Raw genomic sequence first — 10,470 nt, forward strand, 5'->3', positions numbered from 1 at the left:
AGAAGCAAACAATTCAAATTTTGTAGAGCCATAGTCAGAATCACACAAGATCTAGCAGCTTCCATGTTAAAGAAGAGGGCTTAGAATATGATATCCTGGAAGGCAAAGGATTTAGGATTACAACTAAGAATCATATACCCAGCAAAACCGAGTATAGCCTTTCTAGTGAATAATGGACATTTAATGAAATAAACTCTTAAACATTCCTGAAGAAAAAACCAGAGTTGAATAAAAAAACTGACATTTAAACACAAGACTCAAGAGAAGCATAAAAAGGTAAACATCACTTACTAGCTGTGTGACCTAGGGCAACCTTAACCCTAATTGCCCTGCCTTGCTGCCTTCCCCACCTCCAAAAAGAAAAAAGAAAGGTAAACATTAAAGAGTAATCAAAAGGGTCCAAAGTTAAACTGTTTACATTCTTATATGGGAAGATGATATATGTAACTCCTAAGAACTTTATTATTATTAGGGAAGTTAAAAGGAGTTTACACAGACAAAGGGCAGAGGTGTGGGTCCATGGTGTTGGAATGATCTCTCAAAAAATAAGGGGGCAGGAAAAGGAATGCACTGGGAGAAGGGGGAAGGGAGAGGTAGAATGGGGAAAATTTTCTTTTTCTTTATACAATTTATTTATTTTTAGTTAGTTATCATCATTCATTTCCACAAGATTTTGAGTTACAAATTTTCTCCCTTTCTCCTACCCCCACCCCAAGACAGCAAGCATACTGAATACCCCTTTCCCCAATCTGTTCTCTCTTATATCCTCCCCCATACCCTACAACCTTCTAGTAGGGCAAGATGGATTTCTATACCCCAAGGCCTGTATATCTTATTTCCCAGTTGCATGGAAAAAACAATTTTTTTTTAACATTTGTTTTTAAAACTTAAAAATTTCCAGATTCTTTCCCTTCTTCCCTCCTCACCCACCCCCACTGGGAAGGCAAGCAATTTGATATAGGTTGTACATGTGTAGTTATGCAAAACATTTCTGGTGATTCACTCTCCTGACATGCTCTGGCTGGTTTGGGTCATGAGTCTGAGCTGGCACCACGCACGCAGGACTGTTTTGGGCTCCCAGCCCTGTGCAATAGTCCCTTCCTATCAGCCTGCCAGGCTGCCTTCAGCTGGAGATTTGTTTCTCTCTGTCATTTTCTGGGTTCTGTAGCTCTAAAATTTGTTCAGAGTAATTTTTTTTTACAGGTGTTGGAGGTGGGGCTCAAGCAAGTTCCTGCTTTTATCGGAAAATTTTCTCACATAAAAGAGGTATGCATGGGGTGGCTAGGTGGCGCAGTGAGTGGAGCACTGGCCCCGAAGTCAGGAGGACCTGAGTTCAAATACAGCCTCAGACACTTAACACTTACTAGCTGTGTGACCTTGGGCAAGTCACTTAACCCCAACTGCCCTCCAAAAAGCAAACAACAACAACAAAAGAGGTGTTCAAGGAAGAGCTGGAGGAAAAAATGTGGGGTGGGTGGCCAATGCTTGAATTTCACTCTCATTGGAATTGGTTCAAAAAGGGGAAGAACACACACGCGCGTGCACACACACACACACACACACACAGAGTTGTGCATAGAAACTTCCTAAAAGTTATCATAGACAATGAAGCAATATAAAAAGTTTTAAGGGCAAACTTGTCTGATAAATTCCTCATTTCTCAAATATATACTGAGTATAGAACTGAGTCAGTTTTAAAAAATAAGAGCCATTCCCCCAAAAGGCAGTTTTCAGAAGAAGAAATCAAAGCTATCTATAGTCATATTATAAAATACTCTAGGGGCCACTAGATGGTGCAGTGAATAGAGCACCGGCTCTGGAGTCAGGAGGACCTGAGTTCAAATCTAGACTCAGACCCTTGACACACTTATTAGCTGTGTGACTTTGGGCAAGTCACTTAACCCCAATTGCCCTCCAAAAAGCAAAAAAAAAAAAAAAAGCTCCAAATGACTATTGATTAGAGAAAGACAAATTAATAAAATTCTGAGGCACCCCCTGACACCTATGAGAAATGACAAAATGCTGGAGTGGATGAAGGAAAAATAGATATACTAATGAACTCTTGGACTAGTGAACTGGTCCAACTATTTTGGAGAACAATTTGGAACTAGGCCCAAGTTTATAAAACTGTGCATCCCTTTTAACCCAGTAATATCACTACTAGGTCTGTATCCCAAAGAGATCAAAGAAAAAGAAAAGTACCTATATGTACAGAAATATTTATAGCAGCTCTTTCTGTGGTGGCAAAGAATTGGAAATTGAGAAATTGTCCATCAACAGGGGAATGGCTAAACGAGTTGTGGCGTATGATTGTGATGGAATACTGTTGTGCTGTGGGAAATGATGAGGGCGTCAGACCTATATGATCTGATGCAAAGTGAAGTGAGAACCAGAAGATCATTGTGCAGAGTGACAGCAACATTGCAATGATGATCAACTGTAAAAGACTTGGCTACGCTAATCAATACAATGATCCAAGGCAATTCCAAAGGACTCCTGATGAAAAAAAATGTTATCTATCTCCAGAGAGAGAACTGATGAACTCTGAGTACAAACTCAAGTATAATTTTCTTACTTTGTTTATTTTTCTTGAAACATGGCTAATATGGAAATCTATTTTTCATGATTTCACACATATAATTGATATCATATTGCTTGCCTTCTCAGTGGGTAATGGAGTGATGGGAGGGAGGGAGAGAATTTGGAACTCCAATTTTTTTTTTTTTTGCTTTTTGGGAGGGGGAAGGTAGGGCAATTGGGGTTAAGTGACTTGCCCAAGGTCACACAGCTAGTTTTATGTTGGAACTCAAAAATTAAAAAAAATGTTATAAATAAATAATGAATTTTAAGAATATTAAAAAAAAAACACTTGCAGAATTAAGTTGAATTGAACTGTTTTTAGGTATTCCAAGCTCTTTCCAAATACCAAAAACCCACCTTTGAAATATCAATGTATTTCTGGTGATGCTGCTTGTTGGGAATTTCGGAAGAATACAATCATTGAAACATAAGAGTTTTGAGTGCCTCCATGGGCAATACAGAGAGACACGTGGTGGCTTCAAGTAGGCTTTAAAAATTTCCAGTGATGACCTATATGCAAAAAAGCAACACCCAGTGGATAACATTCAGGAGGCACATGACCAGAAAAGGGCAAGTAGGTGATTTAGTGAGAATAGGAGATAATAGAAGAATGCCCTGAGTAGGACACTGTTCAGGCCTTCAAATGTAACAACATCTAGAACAGGAGTTCCTGTTCTGGTTTAAAAAAGATACATTTTGATAACTGTTTCACTAAAATTGGTTTCTTTTGTAATCTTATAGGTTTAATTTTATTTATTGATTGATTGATTGCCTCTTTTTTTTTTTTGGAGGGGGGAGGTCAGGGCAATTGGGGTTAAGTGACTTGCCCAAGGTCACGTAGCTAACAAGTGTTAAGTGTCTGAGGTCGCATTTGAACTCAGGTCCTCCTGACTCCAGGGCCAATCTTCTATTCAGTGCACCACCTAACTGCCCCATAGCTTTAATTTTATGCATTTAAAAACAAGAAGCGGTCCATAGGCTTCATCAGAAAAGTCCACGACACAAAGAAGATTAAGAACTTGTGATCCATAGGCAGCCCTTGAGTGCCCTCAGAGATCCTCGGTGGAGTGTCTATGGAACATGGACAAAAATGGCCCAGGATGAGAAGGCAGGGATGAGTTACATTACATAGGGATGGAAGGGATACCCAAATTGATAATACCGTGGATCTACTGAAATGTAACATTATATTTATTTGTGTAATATTGCATCTACCTAGTAGATTATGAGCTCCACAAGGGCTGAAATGGTCTCATGTATATTTAACACCTTTTCTTGCACCCAGCACAGTATCTGTGCAAAGTTGGTCCTTAGCCCTTAGTAAGTACTTTAATAAATCAGATGAGATAACATATGTACTTTAAAAAACTTAAGGCACTATATAAATGTTTTTTTTATTAGAAATGCTTTTTAAATTAATGCATTAATAAATATTTGCTGAATGAATGCATGCATGCACAAATGCATGAATTTTACAGATGAGAAAAACCCAAGGGATGGAAAGTCTCTTGCTCATAGTTTATGCTATGTAAGATTTTCCTTCGGGATTCTGTTGAATACTCTTATTTTACTGACATATAGTGCTTTGACATTTGCAAAGCACTTTATCTATATGAACTCATTTGATCTTCACACGAACCTTGAAAGGTTTGTTACAAAAGTGTTATGATCCTTATCTTACAGATGCAGAAATTCTAAGGACCTGCCCATGATTCTGTGACTGATAAGTGCCAGATGTAGGATTTGAACACAGCTCTCTCCCACCTCTCTTTGTAGGTTTTTTTTTTCCACTATACATTAGAGGTGTGAAATTGATGGGCAATGTTACCTGAAAGGTGACCTCGTCAGAGAGAGCCTTTTTTATATGTAGTTGAAGCTAAGTAGAGGAGGAACTGACCTCCCTTAGCTTTGTTCAGCTGAGAAGCCACAGCTGATGACCATGATGGGCTATGCAAGGACATTCTAATTAACATCACTACTCTATGAAGCATGAAGTTTCTTTCCACTTCTCTTTCTAAAGGAGAGGAGTCTCAAATCACCTCACTGGCAATTACTATGATAACTGACTTTTCCATGAGCTCTTCTTCTAGGATTTCAGAATGCCAATTAGATTTCATGGTGCCATCCTGAAGGGCCATAGGCTCTCAAAGATGTTTGGCTGTCAGTCCCATCTACTTTGACTCAATGTTCAGACTCTCAGATTTGGGAGGGAATGCTTGCCTGGTGTTTGGTGTGCCCTTCATCAGCAGCAGTCACCTGGGAATATCAGTAGAGATGTCCCCTCTGCAAGGTCCAGGCAGCAAAGGGCATCTATGAATGGTCCAAGGTTGTTGGTTATTTCATGAAGCTGAGCAAAAAGGTCTTCCTCCAATCTGTGCTTCTCACTTCTTGCCAATCTAGAAATCTAAAAACTGGTTTTTAGCTTGCCACTCCTTTGCTCAAAATCCTACAGCTCCTAGCTGTTTACAAAAGGATGAGTCCTAACTCTCACCCTGCATCGAAGGTCCTCCAAAATCTGACATTGAGATCTCAAGCAATGATAACATTATAGAATATACTATGAAATGTGGGAGAGTGTGGTGTGAATAGACTTACAAGCATGGTGTGAATGCATTGCCAGTTTCCTAGCAAAATAAGGTGGTGGGGGAGTAGTTCAGGGATCTGGGAGGGTCCTTTGAAGCATATCAGAGAATTTTTGAGTTTTGCTTTGAGCAAAAGAACAAAGATGCCTGCTAATCCAGGGAAATACCTGTCTGAAATAGCAATACCAACCCATGTTTCTAGAACATTTTAAGGCTCATAAAGCACTTTCCCCACAACAACCCAGTAGGATAAGTAGTACAAGCATTTTATATTCACATTTTCAGGTGAAGAAACTGAGGTTTAGGAGGGATACATAATCTGCCCAAATTCACCCAGCTACTAAGCTTTAGCATCAGGACTTGAATTCATGTCTTCTGAGCAAGAGTGAAATGTTATTTTCCTCACCTTACAGTGACCTTTCCACGGGCACAGATGGTGTGTACCCACTGAGAGAAGAGAATAAATTAAAGACCCGTACTGTGGTTTTTGTAGAATCCATGAATCAAAGTTGTTTCCAAAGCTAGAGCAGAAAGTGCATCCAGTCCAAGCTTTTAAGAGCAGTACAATTTTTTTAATGGAAAAAAAATCCTTCACAAAAACAAATCCTGAGCCTATCTCTTGGCAACTCTGGCTTCCTTTGTAGCTGAATCTGAAAGCTATAATTTTAGACAATTGAGGAGATGCTGGCGGAGGACGTCCATTCCCAGTGCGTGGGCAGTGGTACCTAGTGCTCCTGGCCCAGATCCTGGTGGTATTCTGACCCTCAGTAACCGCCTCCTCCTCCAGAGAGCCCACTCAGCTTGCTGCTCTGGCCACTGAAACAGAAGAGTGGTGTTGGCTCCTGAAGGGGTCCCCGTCCTGCCCAGCCTCCTACCTTAACCCTCTCTCCTATGCGTTCCCTCTTTCTTAACAATAGCTAGTATTTACCTAATGCTTTCAGGTTTGCAAAGTGCTTTACATGGGCCATCTCTTTGGAGATTCACAACAATTAGTAGAGTAGATAATCTTATGGTACTCATCTACCCTTCCTCCTTATTAGTCTCTTTCTACATTTTGTCTCTGTTTCTGTCTCTGTGCAATGGGTAGATTACTGGATCTGGAGCCATGAAAAATCGGGTTCAAATTCAGCCTCAGATTCTCACAGGGCAAGTCACCCAAACTCTGCCTACTTCACAGGGTTGTGGCGAGGACCAAATGAGAAATTTGTAAAGCATTTAGCACAGCGTCTGATGCACAATACATGCATGTACCGCCCCCCCCCACATATCTATGTCTCTTTCTCTGTGTCCACCTTTATGTGTCTTTTTGCTTCTCTTTGTCTGCCTCCCCTTGTCTTTCTTTCCTTCTCTTTTCTCTCTCTCCCTCCTCCTGAGAACCATGTTTCTTTTCCTTTTTTTTTTTTTTTAGTTTTATTGGTCTTTTGTTTTTACATTCTAGCCAATGCCCTCAATAGTCTCCTCATTGAATCCTCCCTTGTAACACAAAATAAAATGATTAAACAAAACCAACAACAGGGACTCCATCTGACAACATAGTCGACATTTCCTATATACATGCTCTACCACTCTTTTTAAAATGTGGGGAACCGTGGGCTTTAAATTGAATGTGGCCAGTTCTTTGGAGTGCTTGGATGGCTGACCTTTACTTTTGCCTTCTTGGCACAGCAAGCCCCAAACTGTCAATGAAAACAAAGCAAAAACTCCAATCAAAATGACTCAAATGGTAATGCAGGGTAATGATGAGGCTGGACTAGTGGTCACAGCTGAGAATGTCAAATTCACCAGGACTGTGAGGACTGTGTTGCCATAGTGATCTCAGGTCTCTGTTGAAAGGCAATTGGGCTCCCGGCAAATTCAGGCAAGTCCTGGCTGGGGCTCTGTAATGCTGAACATGCAGCTGGGAAGAGGGGAATTTACACACCCATCCAGGTGTTTCTAAAGATCCAGATGCTGGCTCTTACCTGGAGAGAATGTCTGGATGACAAAGTCTCTGCAGGTCTCCAATCTCACCGGAGCATGGCATTTGGAGTTGGGGGAGCCTGGGGTCCAATCAAAGATCATAGATATAGTACTGAAAGAGACCTTGGAGGTCCCCTTATTTTATAGATAAGGAAAATGAGGCCCAGGAAAGGGTAAGTAACCTGACCAGAGTCTGACAAGCAGTAAGTAAGCCTCGGAGACAGGATTTGAATGCTGCATGTTCTCTGACTTTAGAGCCCATGTTCTTTACTTTGTATTAGGTCACATCCTATTCAATCTCCCTATCAGCAGTGGGGTAAAGTTGCTTCCTCTCTCTGGCCCTCAATTTCCCCATCTTTAAAATGTGAATATAAGCTCTAAGGTGATTTTCTCACTATAAATCCTTTGAAAACCCTTAGAAATGTGCTTTGGCTAATAGACCCTCTGAGTCCTAACTTTTCTCTTAGGACTCTCTTAGACCTTGTTGCTGGTCCCCATTGGGGGGGGGATGCTTACTTCCTCTGGTCCTCAGGCTACAGGCTTCACTGAGCCTGCCTTGGCCAGCCTCTGGGCACCTGGTAGAAGGAAACAGGGAGGAAGTTCTTTGCTCAAACAAAGGCTTTTCATTTCTTAGGCAAGAAGTGAAGGGGAAAGAGATTTCCAAGATGGATTCTAAGTGAACTGGGCATGCTGGCATGTGCTTGTAGACCCTGTTACAGAGAGACTGAGGTTGGTAGATTGCTAGAGTTCAGGAACTGTGGGTTACAATAGGGATAAAGTCAACTGGGTGTGTGCACTAAGTCTGGCAATATGATGAATCCCCAGGAACTAAGATAATGGAAGCCAAATTGTGGCTACCAGGATGCCCAAGGAGGGCTGAACAAGCCTTGGTCCGAAATGGAGCAGATCAAAGCTTCCATGCTGATTAGCTGTACTTCCAGCTTGGGTAAAATAAAGGTGATTCTCTCTCTCTCTGTCTCTCTGTCTCTCTGTCTCTCTCTCTCTCTCTCTCTCTCTCTCTCTCTCTCTCTCTCTCTCTCTTTCTCTCTCTCTCTCTGTCTCTCTCTGTCTCTGTCTTTCTCTCTGTCTCTCTCTGTCTCTGTCTCTCTCCCTCCCCCCCGCTCCATCTCTGTCTCCTCTCTCTGTCTCTGTCCCTCAACATATATGTGTGTATGTATATATATGGATTCCAAGTGAACTCTAACCTAATTTGTAGAATTCTTATTTATAGATGGGCAATTATAGGCACGTAATCAGTTAACCTTCCAAAGTCAGTGATAATTGCTAGGCATCTCCTGACTACCAGTCCCGTCCCATTTCTCCACCCCCCAGTCCAATTCTGTTATTTATAGTTAAAACCATAGGTCTTTCTTCCTCTTCATGCATTGGAAAGAAGGCTGAAGTTAAAATCAAGAAACCAGGGTTCAAATCCTAACTCAGGCACTTCCTTAACTGCATGAAGTGTGACCCCTTGAGTATATGCCTCTTTACATCTCTGAGTCTGTTTCATCTTATTTAAAACTTTCTCACAATTAGAGTTGCCCTAACTCTAGTGGGCCTGCCTTGGAAAGCAGTGAATTCCTCACCACTGGAGGTCTTCAAACAGATGCTGTATGACTATTTGTTGGGATGTTATAGATGGAATTCCCACCCTGTTTCCTGCTACACCAAGCGCTCTCCAAGGTCCTTTCCATTTCTGAAGTTCTTTGATTCTTTGATCATCCCAAAACTGGTGAGGGCAGCTATGTGATACAATAGATAGAGTTCTGGAGCTGGAGTCAGAAAGACTCATCTTCATGAGTTCAGATCTGGCCTCAGACACTTACTAGCTCTGTGATCCTGGGCAAGTCATTTACTCCTGTTTGCCTCAGTTTCTTCCTCTGTAAAATGAGCTGGAGGAGGAAATGGAAAACTACATCAGAATCTTTGCCAAGAAAACCCCAAGTGGGGTCACAAAGAGTCAGACATGACTGAACAACAATGTCTCCTTCCCAGAGCCATGCCAAGGAAACCACTTTGTAAGAAAAATGCTAGAGAAATGTAATCTCTGGTGGGATGTTGGATTTTTTGTTGTTTGTTTGTTTTTGTCTATGATTTCATTGGTCTGCCTCACCATCTGGCTAGAAATCATGCTGGTGGTTTTAACCCTTTCACTTCTGGATTTGTCTGGGCCCCACTATTCTTGGTGATGACTTCCTTACCTGGCCTGCTCCTTCAGGTAGACTCCAGTGGCGCTTTACTTCACTCCCTATTCTCTGGTCATCTTCCCAGCAGATTTACTAGAAGCCACCACATCCATTCATACCCCATCCCCACCCAGTTCTGGAACCATGATCAAATCAGCTCTGTCATTGTTCCTAGATGAGATATGCCAAATTGCTCCCCAAGGCTCCACTCACCATCCCTGCAACTTTGTACATCAAAGTGCCACTCCTTAGACATCACTTCCCTATGGATGTTGACTCCCTCTATTAGAATAAAAGCTCCTTGAGACCAGGAACTGTGTTTGCTTTTGTACTTGCACCTTCAGCACTCAGTGCTTGGTTGATAGGTGATCATTAAATACTCATTTACTCATTTATTATTATAGGGAACTTTTATTTGAGAAATTCCCTCTGACCATGCATATTAGTACATGGTTTTCAGCTTATGGTCCTTGGGCACTGAGAGATACCTTGGGCACCCCAGGTAATGTGACTTGCCCAGGGTCACACATGCAGAAACAGAGCTTGAGTTCAGATCTTCCTGTTTTTGTCTCTCTATCACTCCATGCTGCCCCCTGTCAGGGGCCAAGGGCAGGAGATGAGCTTGGGGAGAAACTCTTACAGTAATGTTGGGATCTCTCTCAGTCATAGGAGGCTGGTCTAAACAACCATATCATTTGGAGAGCAAGACAAATGACCCAGGTCAGACTGTGTGAAAGAGTTTGCTATAGAAAGAACCCTAAGCTGGGATTCAGGAGACCTGGGTTTCAGTTCTGGCTCAGTCACCTTGGTTAAAATTGTTCTTTCTCTCCTGGCCATGTCTGAGATCCCAGTTTCCTCTTTTGTAAGATTAGGGAATTCAATGGAATGATCTCTAAAAGCCTAAGTCCTAATGGTCCTGTGAACCTTTGCTAAAATAACAAATCCATCAGCCTACCTTAAGTGGGCATACTCTGCACCCTTCAATGCCTGTAATCATGGCAATTACAGAAAACGCAGCAATTTCTGTAATTATAGGTAGTCGTAGGGTTTGGGAGAGAGAGAAAAAAAAGGGAGAAAGGGAGGCAGGGAGAGAGAGAGAGAGAGAGAGAGAGAGAGAGAGAGAGAGAGAGAGAGAGAGAGAGAGAGAGAGAGAGAGAGAGAGA

General features: G+C 41.8%; 1 long non-coding RNA gene across 3 annotated transcripts in view; it reads left to right on the plus strand.

Moving 5' to 3' along the window:
- The first annotated feature begins 6,576 nt into the window (after positions 1-6,576).
- The window catches only part of LOC138150968 (uncharacterized), a 41,474-nt gene continuing 37,580 nt past the window's right edge, over positions 6,577-10,470 (plus strand). For all 3 annotated transcript variants that reach the window (XR_011165712.1, XR_011165710.1, XR_011165711.1), the window contains exons 1-2: positions 6,577-7,294; positions 7,947-8,078. This is a non-coding gene — a long non-coding RNA (uncharacterized lncRNA). The remainder of the gene's footprint in view (positions 7,295-7,946; positions 8,079-10,470) is intronic.

This window comes from Petaurus breviceps, unplaced genomic scaffold (assembly GCF_028583685.1).
Source record: "Petaurus breviceps papuanus isolate PSGF00001 unplaced genomic scaffold, PetGlider_PUasm1.0 140, whole genome shotgun sequence".
Lineage (NCBI taxonomy): Eukaryota > Metazoa > Chordata > Mammalia > Diprotodontia > Petauridae > Petaurus > Petaurus breviceps.